At 45.1% G+C, this 13,452-nt stretch overlaps 1 pseudogene; it reads right to left on the bottom strand.

Annotated features, from left to right (window-relative positions):
- Window positions 1-5,741: 5,741 nt before the first annotated feature.
- On the bottom strand, window positions 5,742-10,381 carry LOC146194410 (uncharacterized; annotated as a pseudogene).
- Window positions 10,382-13,452: the final 3,071 nt, after the last annotated feature.

Raw genomic sequence — 13,452 nt, 5'->3', positions numbered from 1 at the left:
AGGGTAAAGGCGAAGGAAAATGCGCTCCTCCCCCTATGCGAGGCCCTCGCAGGCCTTAGGAATAGATTGAATGCTGGGATTGATAAATTTTAATTATTCCTTTCAAAGTGTAGGCGGCATTTGGTTCGGAGTCCGGATCGGTGGGTGCCCAGAAAGTGAGCGTGCGAGCTGCGGCATCAGCCGTTTCGTTTCCCTCGAGGCCAGTGTGAGCCGGAGTCCAGATAATCCTTCGATGAGCGGGGCACGCAGATAGTCGCTGTTTTGTGAAATTTGGTGACGAAGTACAATATGTACTTCTACTCGATATTGCCACAGGCACCCCTCGAGTCGGTCATGATGACCCGTGAGTCCTGATCTGCGGCGGCTAGCGCGATGGCAACCTCTTCCGCGTGTGTATTGTGTGCATGGAAAGTGAGTCCGTTTATTACATTGTTTTGGTGGATGACTGCGGCCGTGTACCAACCCCCACGGTGCGGGCCGGAGACGTCCACGTAGAAGACTTCATGTCTGTGACCGTATGCGAAGCAAGGCTTCCACCCGCGCAATACGTCTGCCACTATGGTCCTCGCGTGTCATGTTGGCCGGAGGAGGGCTTACGTGCAAGGCATATCTTCACTGTTTTGAGATATGTACGCTCCCTTCTGAATGTATTTGAGGGGTGGATGTGTAGTCGGGCAAGGAGGTGGCGACCGGACAGCGTTTTAAAGTCTACTGTATTGTTTCATAAAATGTGACTCTTGCAGTTCCTTAACGGTGTTCACCATCCCCAGGTCGAGTAGGCACTGGTTGGATGGGTTGACCGGGAGGCCGAGGGCGCGCTTGTAGAGGGCATGCTTTACTTCTAGTGCATTCTCGTCAAATTTGCGCAGGTGGAGGTACGGAGCCGAGTTAGGACGCGACTGGTTACAAATGCATGCGGTAGCCACAAGGCATCTTTGCATCAAGCCCCCTGCGCTTGTTGGAAACCCTGTGAGCCATGCGGCCCACCTGGTCCCCCACGTTACGCCATTTAGCCAGTGTTGTGTCAGCTCTGCGAATTTTGTGCCAGTACTCGAATCTCGTCGTGTTCGGGTATGGGTCCACTGTTAAGGGGGAGGTCGATTTTGGTGGTGCACTTCGGTGAGGTGCGCATGTGCACAAATTCCGATTAGGACGTGGAGCCGTGAAGGCCGCAACGACGGGCGTAGTTGTCTACAATTGCTACCGCTTGCTGCAGGTTGGCTTCCATTTCTCCTACCGAACCAGTGCATGCCGGGTACAGTCGACCCTCGCCAGCTGAGCGGGAAGTCTTGTCATAGCTAGATTGAATAGGAGTAATGAGAGGACCGCCCCTTGCGGGGTCCCTCGCGCGCCTGGTTCGTATGGGCTATGTTCGGTATCCTGAATCAGGATGTATGATTGTTGGTCAGTTAGGAATTGCCCAATGTAGTTAAGGTATACTGGCCGCAATCTGTCTGAGAAAATGTGTTAGAATAATTTCGTGTGTGACGTTGTCGAAGGTGCCTTCAAATCCAAAGTCAGTACTACCTTATCATTGAGGGGATATTCAATCGGGTTGACAATTTCCTCGTCTAGTTAAAGCAGGACATCCCGTGCGATAGGTGGGGAGGGGGACCTGAACATGGTGCCTTAGAAAACATTTTTGCTGTCCAGAAGCTCCGACAGATTGTCGCGCACCGTCGTCTCCGTTAATTTTCTCTCCCAAGAAGTAAGGGAGGGGAACATAGGTTGTATGTATTAATGGCTTTATCAGCTTTGGGAATGAGGGTGTCCTGCGTCGTCTTCTAAGCAATTTGGAAACGTGATTCCCGAATCCAGATGGAGTTCATGTAAGTGGGAAGTGTGGAGTATGCTGAATCGGGTAAATTGGTAAGTACTTCCAAGCTGTTCCTCACTTAATTTTTGCTAGGGCCGCCTTCAGGTCATGTATCTAGAACAGCTGAGCCAGCTCCACGTTTTCGGAACCTGCATATGAGTACGCGGGCCCTCGGGGGTCCGCGTACTCGTATGCAGGTTCCGAGAACGTAGAGCTTGATCAACTGCTTACAGAGCAATTGATCTTGTGGCTTGCCGGCCAATCTTGAGGTGTCTCCATCGAAGTTGTGAATGGCTCGTTTTAGATGATTTTGCTTTTCTGCTCGAGTTTGGGTGGGGCCAATTAGGATGTGAAATAGGCGCCACGTACTCCGTCTTTGCATTTGTCGTGTCGCCGTGTTGCATCGATCCAACTAGTTAGAGTCGGCGAGTAGCGCCGCATACCCTGCCGCTCGTTTGGTGAGATCGGCGATGCAAATTCCGAGATTCCGATTATGTATTTCCGGCATCATCGGCGGACGAGGCTTTGTGGGCCTCCTAGAGGTGAATGAGGTGGTGTCCACCTCCCGGGTCGCCTCTGAGAGTTGAATTCGGGTTTCTGTGAAGGGAAGAGTGGAGCTCAATAGTTGGTACCAGGCGTGGTACCCTTGCTTCTGAATGGGGGTCGAATGGGTGCCTTTTTATCGAAATTTTTCATTTCATTTCATTTATTAATACTGTCAGCCACCATAAGGGGCTGTAACAGGAGTGGAAAATACAAAACGAAAAAATGAGCAATATAGAACACGATGAAAATCAATAGTCAATCAAAAATTGTCTCTGAATGCACACACAAACAAAACAAAAAATGAATTACACAGAAATCGGAACAACAGCCATCCCACACAACAGCAATAGAACCTTATCACCCTGTGGTAGTGCCATCGATGAAATTTTCTAAATGGCGTACAAATTCAGATAATGATGATGATCGAATAGCAGAATCTGGAAGAGAGTTCCAGTCCTTACAAGTTCGCGGAAAATAGCTAAACATGAAGCAATTATTTTTTATAGCCGGCAATGGAATGAACCTACTATGACGATGCCTTGATGTCTCATTAGTTTTGTCTCAAACTAGTCTGATTTATTAATTTTTAGATAATTATTGATAATGAGGTAAAGAGTTTTTAGTCTTTCATACCTGGTTCTGCTTTCTAACATTGGTAGTTGAGCTTGTTGGCAGAGGTCTGTTGAAGAATGGTTACGACGGTATTTATTATATATAAACCTTGCAGCGAGCCGCTGAATCCTATCTAGCTTGTGAATGTTAGTTGCTGTGTGAGGATCCCATAATTGGTCTGACTAGGGTTTTGTAAGCCAGGCACTTTACATCCGGGGTAGCACTGTGCATTGTGCACCGCAGGTACCATAGTGTTTTAAAAGCTTTGGAGATGACATTTTCAATGTGGGTATTCCATCGTAGGTCTGATGTAAAAGTTAAGCCTAGGTATTTATACTGATCAACTCTTTCGAGCATGTATCCATTTATTTGATAATTGAAATTAAGAACATTCTTTTTCCTAGTTACTGACATGAAAACAGACTTTTTTAAGTTTAACTCCATCTGCCAGTCGTTACACCAATTTACTATTCTTTGTAGGTTTAAATTTAATTTAATCTGATCATCAATCGTATTTACGCTACTGTACATCACGCAGTCGTCAGCAAACAGTCTTATTGGAACATCAATGCTACTTTGCAAATCATTAATGAAGATGAGAAAGAGGAGTGGGCCTAAAACGGTACTCTGCGGCACACCAGAAGCAACAGGAAGAATGCTAGATTCACAACCTCTAACAAATACATACTGTTCACGAGAGGATATATACGCGGAAAACCACTGTGTGAGTGTTTGATTTTTAAAGACCGCATTAACCTTATATAGCAATTTTTGGTGTGAAACTTTATCAAATGCTTTCGCAAAGTCAAGGTATATAATGTCTGTTTGAGCACGTGAATTTATTGCTTCTGCGAGGTCATGAACTATTTCTATCAGTTGGGTAGTTGTGGACAGTCCCTTTTGGAAGCCATGCTGGCGATAATACAGGATATCATGCTGGTCGAGGTAGTTGAGCAGGTGTTTAGATATGATATGTTCAAGCAACTTCGAAACTGTACTAGTGAGCGAGATTGGGTGATAATTGCTAACAGAATTATTTCCGCTTTTATGGACTGGTATAACTTTTGCTCGCTTCCAGTCAGTTGGGAAGCATCCGCTAGTAAAAGAAGACTGAAATATTTTGGTCAAGTATTTAGATACCCATTCAGCGTACCTATATAAAAACTCGTTAGGGATACGATCTTGACCTTGGCTTTTCTTGATGTCAATGTGTAATAGCAGATTTAGAACACCTTGCTCATCAATTTGTAAGTCAGTAATAGGAGGCCTTTCAGTTTCAGCATTAAAAGGAGGCAGTACACCATTACCACGTATGTAAACAGATGAAAAATATAAATTAAAATCTTCGGCACGTTTATGAGCGTTCTCCTCGGTCTCAGCATGGTGCAGAACCATTGACGGATTTATATAGCGCCAAAATTTACCAGGTGACTCGCGAAGACATTTCGTGAGCGTCACATTAGAGAATCTGTCTTTTCATTCCTTAAGAAGTCTCTTTAAATCCTGGCTCATGCGGCGAATACAAAGTTTATTTTCGGGGTTTGGGTTGTCTGAGGAAGCCTTGCGTTTACGTTTAATTCTTCGTTTGAGATGAAGAATGTCTCTAGTTATCCAGGGACTCGTTTTATTGGTGCTCTTAAATTTCTTAGGAACAACCTGATTAAGGCACCGCTCTGCTAATTCCGAAAAGAATTCCCATAGTTAGTCAGTACTAGCATCAGAGTCATACCGCTGCACAAAATCTTCATATGAATAATCGAGGCAGTCAATCACAGCAGCATCATCAACGTAATGAAAATTAAAGAAATGTTTTTTGGACAAAGTACCTGTAGAATCTGGTCAGTCAATCACAGCAGCATCATCAACGTAATGAAAATTAAAGAAATGTTTTTTGGACAAAGTACCTGTAGAATCTGGTGATGCCTTTAAGGATAACAAAACCATCCTATGATCGGACAAGCCATCCAAGATCTCACATTCACAGAGAGAGGTTTTTATACGTTCAGAAACAAAAATCAAATCCAGTATATATGATGTTGCAGTACATATTTTTGTGTAATCAGATACAACTTGAAATAAATTATGACAAAAAGCCAGACCAAGTAACTGCTCACAACTACGCACTTCTCCTGTTCCAGGTAATTTCGAACACCAGTCAATGCCGGGTAAGTTGAAATCTCCCAATAATAGCATACTACTATCGTGAGGCAGGTAGGAGTCCATAAATGTTCGCAGATTTACCAAAACGTCTACCGGGGCATTTGGGGCCCTGTAAACACCCCCGATGAAGACTGTTTGTTTATCTAGTTTTATTTTGACCCATAGCGCTTCTACGCCATTTACATCTGGAAGGGCAGAGCATGCTTTGTTGTCCTTGATAATTAATGCAACTCCCCCACCTCTGTCTTCTCGGTCCTTTCTCACTATTTTATAGCTAGGAGTAGTAACTTCAATGTCGAGTATATTTCTATGCAGCCATGTTTCGGTGAATACTACTATGTCTGGTTCATATTCTATGATTATGCTTTCTAATTGGACAATTTTATTTAGTATGCTTCTGGCATTAACATTTATTTTGGTTTGGTAGAACTTTATTTCCCACAGTAGGGGCCCTGGAGGACACTCGGCTAGGCGCCAGGTGTAGAGGGCAGCTCCCACGTCGGCACAGAGAGCCCGAAGCTCTCCGCCGCCGCGCGGGCCTCCTGGACAGCCCGAAGCTGATCATGTAGGGAAGCACTTTGAACGGCTTTGATCCTGTATTCCGGCGTCAATCACTACTCTCAGAAGAGGTATGACATTTGTACCTTTGTTTCGTAGTTTCGTCCCAGGCGTAAAGGATTTTGTTCACCTTCATCTTATCGGATACCATCTTAACCTTGGCCCCATTTTTCCTTTCGTCTAAAGTGGAATTCCAGAGGTTCTTCCGTATATCATGCACTCTTTTAGAATAGTCCTCTGAAATGCTTATTTGCCCTCCTTTAAGCTTGTAGCAATTATTCATAATCTTAGTTTTTTTTTCCCTAAAATCACCAATCCTAAGGATAACTGGGCGATGCTTTCCCGGAGACAACTTACCAAGACGGTGTATTCTCTCAATGGTACTTAGCTTCTCTCCGAGTTTTACCTCAAAAGCTTCGTCGTTTACTTTTCTCAGCAATGTTTCTTCGTTTTCATTTTCTTCTTCCAGTATACCTCTTACAATCAGGTTGTTCCGCCGGGACTGATTTTCCAAGCCATCAAGTTGTTTAGCTAGTGCAGCGATTTCCGCCTCACAGTAGTCTCAATATTAGATAGCCTTATTTGGGATTCCTCTAGGACCACGAGCTTCGCTTCGATGGAATCGAGTCTTGCTTGCATTTTCAGTATACCTGCCTCAGACGATGTTTGTTTTTCTTGAATAATAGTAACTGTGGCCAATATTTCTTTTTGAGTTTTGAGAATTTCATTTAGGATAGCTTCTGACACAGGCCCAGGGTTTTCCTCTACATCCCCTGAAAGCTTCAGCAGCAAAGACAGTCGTTGACACAATCAAGCAGTACTTGTGGACACGGCAGCACAACTAGACAGAGGTGATCGCTACGAAAACTCTATCTTTTTGCACTAACCTGCACAAACAAAGGTACTTGAGGTGACATCATCGCGGCAGTGCTGCCGTGTCCAGTCGGGTAATTTTGATCCAGTCGGGTAATTTTGCTTTCCGAAAGGTGTTGTATGCACTCTAAAAAAAGAGTGCAAAAGGAGAGTAAGTTCGGGATTTATGCTATCTGAAACCGCATGGCTTAAATATACCCTCCGCTATCACCCGCACGGAAGACGTTAGTCTCTTTCGCATGACGTTACACTATTTTGTCCCTGCAGCACAAGCAAAGAAAAACGTTTGCCATGGTGGTAACCGATTCCAAGCTGAGTGCGGCTATGTTTCTTCTTTCCGTCCGATGTCCTTTCAAGAGCTACCACAAAAGGACCCCCCGTTTTTCTCAGGAGGAGGTGGGAGACCGCAAAACGTTTGGAGCATCTTATCTTCATACAAAAAGCGGGACCTCCCCCCTCTCCCACACACACACACTGACACTCCTTGGCATAGCCTCATTTCCCTTGGTCGTCCCGTCTTTCCACTCCTAACCTCATACGCCAGCTTGAGCGTGGAGGTAGCAACGCCGAAAAGCGTGTACGTTGTAAAACAGAGAAAGGGGAGGTGATGAGAGAGCGGTGGTGAGGCGAGAAGCGAAGCAGCTGCATTTTCGTTTTGTTGTTATTCTCAACACAACATCACGTGTTCGTAGTTGCTTGAGCCTGCCTGCGAGAAGACGACGACAGTGATTTCCGCGCGAGTCAGCGTTCGTGCTCTTTGTCGTTGGTACTCATCTGCGTTTTCAAAAAAGTTCGGTTGCGCTCAGCGATTACTTTATTAAGTGCGCTCAATGATGCCTCACTCTGAAAAGACTTTGTGAAAATGTGAACTTCGGAATGAAACGGCGGATGGCTGGTCGTCGCGGTGGTGGTGTTCCAACAGATCCTTAGAGCCAAATTTCAGCTGCGCATGTAAGTGACGTTTTACATTTCGTCTTACGTGTTTTTCTCTGCTACTCAACTTGGCCTGAATATGTTTTGTTATTCCTTACGTCCGCGACGCCGCTTCTTACTGCTGTTTGTCTCTGAAACGGCCTCTGAGCACGGCGTCTTGGGTCCCAACCTGAGCATATCATTCCCTCAGTTCAGACGGGTTGAGCGGCTCATCCCAAAATTTCCAGATAGTCACGGTCTTTTTGCAGGACGTTAACGGCAGACATGGGCATCCTCACGAGGGTGAACCCTTATGAGGGCTTCCTCACCCTCACCTCGTGAGGATTTGATTCAGTGAGTTGAGGGCGAGGGAGGATCGGCGCTGAAAAATTCGTGAGGACGAGGGTGAGGGAGGGCAGAGGCGGTGAGGTGCGGGTGAGGGTGGAAAGATACAGAGTTCGAGGGGAGACGGCAAACATTCCACGAAAGACGTAGTTTCTGTATAGTAAGAAAAAGCACGCGGTAACACGAAAGGCACGAGTGACCACACATTTTCTCCTCCACAAAGGTTGTGTTGTATAGAAAACAGATGGAACGGGGCACAGGCGCTGCAGCAAAAAGAAGCAAGAACAAAAGCCACAAAGTTGCCCCGGTGCTCGTGGTGAAGAAAAGTCTAAATACGACACTAGAGAGCTGCTGGGAGTCACCGAAAGCGATGTCGCTGTTTCCAGTCTCATGGGACACGACGGGGCCAGGGAAATACACAGGACAGCCTTTTCTAACTGCTAACGTTTCTTTGCCATACAGGCAAAAGCAGGTCCAGAGAAATAAAAAGCGCGTCCAAAAGAGCTGGGACGCGCAGTAGAAACATTGAACACAAAAGACCGAGGTGGGGTGATCTTATCTGCTGCAACCCTGTTATACGTCTTTTGTTTTTTTTCCTTCTTCAGATTGGCTTGCATGAGTAGTCGACGTATGAGAAGTATTTCTTGACAGTGTTTAGTGACTTTCTAGTTAGCAAGATTTTACATAAAACTTTCAGAAAAAGTGTAAATTACAATTCGCAACAAAACCAACGGAAAATAAACAACAGTGAATTTATGCTGATAAGAGCTCCAATAAAATAAACCGCAGTTCAATATCCGATGCAATCTTTGTCAATTGTTTGCAGAAACAAGCAGAATTTTCTTACTTCTTTTATTATTTTTGCTTTGTTGTGAATTAGCAAAATCATCATATCGTGCATTAATATGCCCCGCACGCAATTACAATGCATTGTTTTCAGTAATTTCTATAACAGTAGATTTTAGTTTATCTATGTTTTTAAGATAGTTTTCTTCAGATGGGTTTTAATATCGTTAGTGAAGTAATAGCCTGTGAGAACTGAGCACAATTTCACGAAAGAGTTGTTTCATTCCCAGTATCCAAAGAGTGTGTTCGCATTTCGTGTTAACCTGTTGAAGTCCTGTACCGGAGTAAGGTTCTCGTATCCTTTATTTGATTTTAACGTCCGTTCTGTAGTGAGAATAAATTTAATGCATCGAAATACCCGACGATCATAAGGAATTGTGTCATGACCGACTCACGCATTACAGGGTATGACAATGCCGAACCGGGTTCTATGAATCTTTGCCGAATGCGCTTCCAGGTTGGCTTCAGCTATGAGGTGCCAGCGCAAAGGTGCTTGCAGTTCTTAGATACATTTGTTGCTGTTCGCAAAATCAAAGCGTGCTGATGGTACGAGCCTCGCTAAAAGAGATGGTATTTTAAACCACCAGTCAGCTCATTTTAAGTTTCCAAGGGTATTGCTAAAAAACTACCTGCATGCCGCTCTTGACATATCGTGCCTACATGAAATCACACATAGCATAGCTGTTTGGCTGCAAACACTGATCATTGCAGGATTTCCCTGTGAGGTGGTTACCCTGTTTTTAGGGACCTTGCTAATGATTCTAGGGATGTAGAGGAGCACGGCTGAGCTGAAGATGCGCAAAGTACAAGACCCGTTGCTATTCCATATTACTATCAAATCTCTCACCGTTTAAAAAACGTGGCTCAGAAAGGTGACGTCCTTGTAGTCATCACTGCACCAAAAATATTGGCTGGTGTGTGCAATATGATGCAGGGAAAGCACGAGCAGGGATGTAGCATCGAGCGCGTAGGCAGGTTTGTCCCGAGGAAGAGTGCGTTCGTTTACCGTACACGGCTGCCATATGCTAAAAGCTGCATAGAACAAATTGGATGTTGCAAAAACGGCACACTTCAGGAGCTGCACGCACGAGTAGGGGCACTGGCGGGAGGAAAAGAAAGAGGGGAGGGGGTGCAACTGAAGGTCTGTTGCCGCCACTGCATCAGAACCGAGGCTACGACTCGATTCCGTGAAACGACAATCTTGAAGAAGTTCGCGTCTAAACTCAGCAGAAAAGTATACGAAGCATACTGCATTAAGATGGAATTCTCCACTTGTGTTAGTAATTGAGGCCTCGGTCGCCTTATCCGATAACTTGAGGAGTTTAAATATCCCACACATGTCAGCGTGCCAGTCGTAGGCTACAGTGTTCTAGAAGGCTGTAGCCGGAACGTTGTTAGCCGGGGCGCACCTGAGCCTGCGCACACGAGAGCTTTGCGTGGCGGCGCTTCGTTTGAAGACTGACTCGGCGCTGCTGGGAGGCAACAGATAAAGCACAAAGCAAGCGAGTGTGCGTCGGGCTTTGCCCCCTGTGGTAATGCGCCGACGACAGACTATACTCCCTCCACAGCGAAGGCAGCTGTCAATAGGAAAGCTGTTTGAAAAAAAAACTCTTCTGCGGGACGGGCAGACCACGCACGCTGGTCCGCGGCCGGGCTCAAGCAGCGGCTGTGGCTGGTCTTATCAGATCTCCCTGAGGCGGCGGGTGGAGACATGGGTGCATGTGACAACGTGCTCTCAGAAGGGTACACACGCGTCCACCACCGTTCAATCATTTCCCGCTCTCTCCCTCCAAAAGGTCTTCCTTCAGTTTAATCACCCCCCCCCCCCCCCACACACACACACACAAAAGAAAAAGAACAGCGAACGGCAGGAACGGCTGGGGAAGCCCATCAGTTTGTGTTGCTGTGTGCTTTCAATCAGACTACTCAAGTTGTTGATGCTTATGTTAAAAACAACACTTTGGTGCGCTGTTGCAAATTATATATACTCAAGGACGTCAGTGTACATTGTGCGCGAATAAGTTTCCATTGCGGCAGTGCTTTCGGATATTTTCGGCAAATGCGCGGTCCAAGTGAAAAGTTTGTTCATGCAGGTTCGAGGTGAGTTTCATTCTTTCGCGGCTCTTGCCTTCTCAGTGTGGGCAATCCGGTACTCGACTTTTGCATATGCGGGTACGTATTGTCCGGAATTAAGAAGATCAGCTAGGAGATGTGGGCTTATGCGAACTGATACAGAGTGCCGATTCAGGAAAAAAGCCCTCAGTGACCATGCACCATCCATAGCGTGCATGCAAGAGTGCAGCCGACACCGCGAATAGCAGACGACGTGGGGATGATATCTCGTTGTAACGTCAGCGGCCAAGGGTTGCCTGACCAAAAAGCTGCTTTCAATATTAATATTAAAAATTGATTTTAAATCTATCTGCGGCACCGAATGAAGTCATATTTCGAGGATTTATAGCTTAACATATGTGGAATAAAATGCAATGATTAGTTCATGCCCTTATGTTAGATGTCATGACCCCTTTTTTAAGACTCAAGCGACCAACTAAGAAAACCTGTTGAGTGCGCATGTGTTCTGAACAATGTATTTGTTATTATTTGTTTCTAAAAATGTGCGCCTTGTAACCTCTCTCTATCCCGGTACTGCTTTTTACCAATGGACCCTACTGACTTTGATATTGCTGGCCTAGAAAAAATAATAGAAAAACTAAATATTTATTGCCATGTGGCATTGATAACAGAAATTCCAAGTTCGTGCTCAGGACTAAAGTGTACATTGCTGCAATACTTACTAATCAATTCAAGCAATCACTTCTGACAGCCTGCATTCCGGGCGACGGGAAGGTCGGGAGTGTGAATCCACTCCATATGTCAGGGACAAACATCTGCGTCATAATTATAGACCCATTTCTCTTATAAGCATTCCATGTAAGACATTTGAATGTGTCGTTTATTCTCAACTTGAACATTTCCCACAGACAAACGCGTTTTTTTCTGATCATCAGCATGGATTTTCCAAACATTTTTTCTGTGAAAATGTACTTTTTGTTGTTTACAAATGATCTAGATTTCATTCTTGACAGGGATTCCATTGTTGACTGTATATTCCTATATTTTACCAAAGTATTGGATAAGGTTTCTGATCACCTGTACGTTTTCTTTTTTTGAATCTAAGTAAACTGAACATCAATGCTAATTTCTTGCATTGCGGTATTCTTTGCTGATAGACCGTTCACAATTTGTCGCAAATAATAATACTTCTTTCTTCCCCTCAGGCGTACCGCAAAGCGGGGATCTTTGCTTTTTTTCACCTATATCAGGTGCTTACCCAACCGCGAATGTCCCTCAATTAACTTATTATAGAGTGAAATTAACAGTTACTCTGACGTAAATCATCTTCCGTTCAATATTAAAATGTTCTTGACTGGGTTAACGTGTGGAACATGGAATTAAGCACTAATAAATGCATTTAATGCATGTTTTCATCGCAATACAACATTGCCTTCATATTCCCTTAACGCTAGTAACCTCGAATCTGTTCCCTGTTACAAATTTCTATTCGTATTTTATTCTTCAGGGATTTCCTGGAGGATGCACGTACACCATGTAACCAACAATGCTTACCAAATAAGCTGGGAAAACTATGACCATGGATAATAGAAAAGCAAGAGAAAACGAAAAGAAAAGGGTGCCAGGTAAAGCATAATTTCAGGTTAGTCCTTTGTGCTGAAGGAGTTGTGCATGAACTGCCTTTTACGTGCGGGAAGGTCTGCATAGGTCCAATGGAAAGGTGCTTGAAACCCCACTTACCTGACTACAAAACTTTCTTCAAAAGGGTTCCGTCCTCAAATCTTGCTCTGCATTACATGAACTGTCCGAAAAATAAACACGTAATTGTACTGAAAAATCATGTGTTCCTCTTGTAAAGAAGACAAAGAACGGAAAATGCTGCGGCATCGCCATCACCATCGCTTGGCTCCGGCGCCCATCTCTCGTGCTGAAGCTGTGCCCTGCGGCTGGCAATTCGACCCTGCTCTGCCCGAATTACTGGCAGCGCTAGACGTTCAAACGAACTATTAAATCCACATCGCACTTGGCGGAGGTCAATCTGAGGTTCCCTGTACTCATCTCGCCCTGGAACTTCGCAGCAGAACGTTGACTACACCAATGACGGAGCCGACTTCATTGCACCTACCTCCGCCCGTCACCTGCACAGGTGCGATTCGTCAACGGGACCCCGCTACCTTCAGTGGAAGCAGCGATGACGACGTCGACGATTGGCTGACCACTTACGAACGGGTCAGCCGTCACAATAACTGGGACGACAACCGTAAGCTCACCAATGTCATCTTTTACTTGAGCGACGTCGCTAATCTGTGGTTTAGAAACCACGAGTCTGACTTTACTACCTGGGCGAGTTTCAAGACGAAATTTTCTGATGTCTTTGGCCGCCCCGCCGTCCGAAAACTCCGCGCGGAACAGCGTCTTCGGTCGCGACTGCAGCTACCCGGTGAAACGTTCACCAGTTACATTGAGGACATTGTTGATATGTGTCGTCGCGTTGACCCGACCATGACCGAGGCCGTTAAGATACGTCATGTCCTCATAGGAATTGATGAGGAATTGAAACTTCCTCATAGGAAGTTTCATTTAATGAAACTTGAATTCTGTACAAACACAAGGATAAACTAACAAGAGAAATCAGGGAAGCGTTTCACATTCACAAGAAACATGAATCGTGCGTAAGCACCCCTTTTGTAACAGTTCATAACTGTGAACTA

This window comes from Amblyomma maculatum, chromosome 3, assembly GCF_055883805.1.
Source record: "Amblyomma maculatum isolate TAMU_Amacu chromosome 3, ASM5588380v1, whole genome shotgun sequence".
Lineage (NCBI taxonomy): Eukaryota > Metazoa > Arthropoda > Arachnida > Ixodida > Ixodidae > Amblyomma > Amblyomma maculatum.
This window is presented reverse-complemented; position numbering and strand designations above follow the sequence as displayed.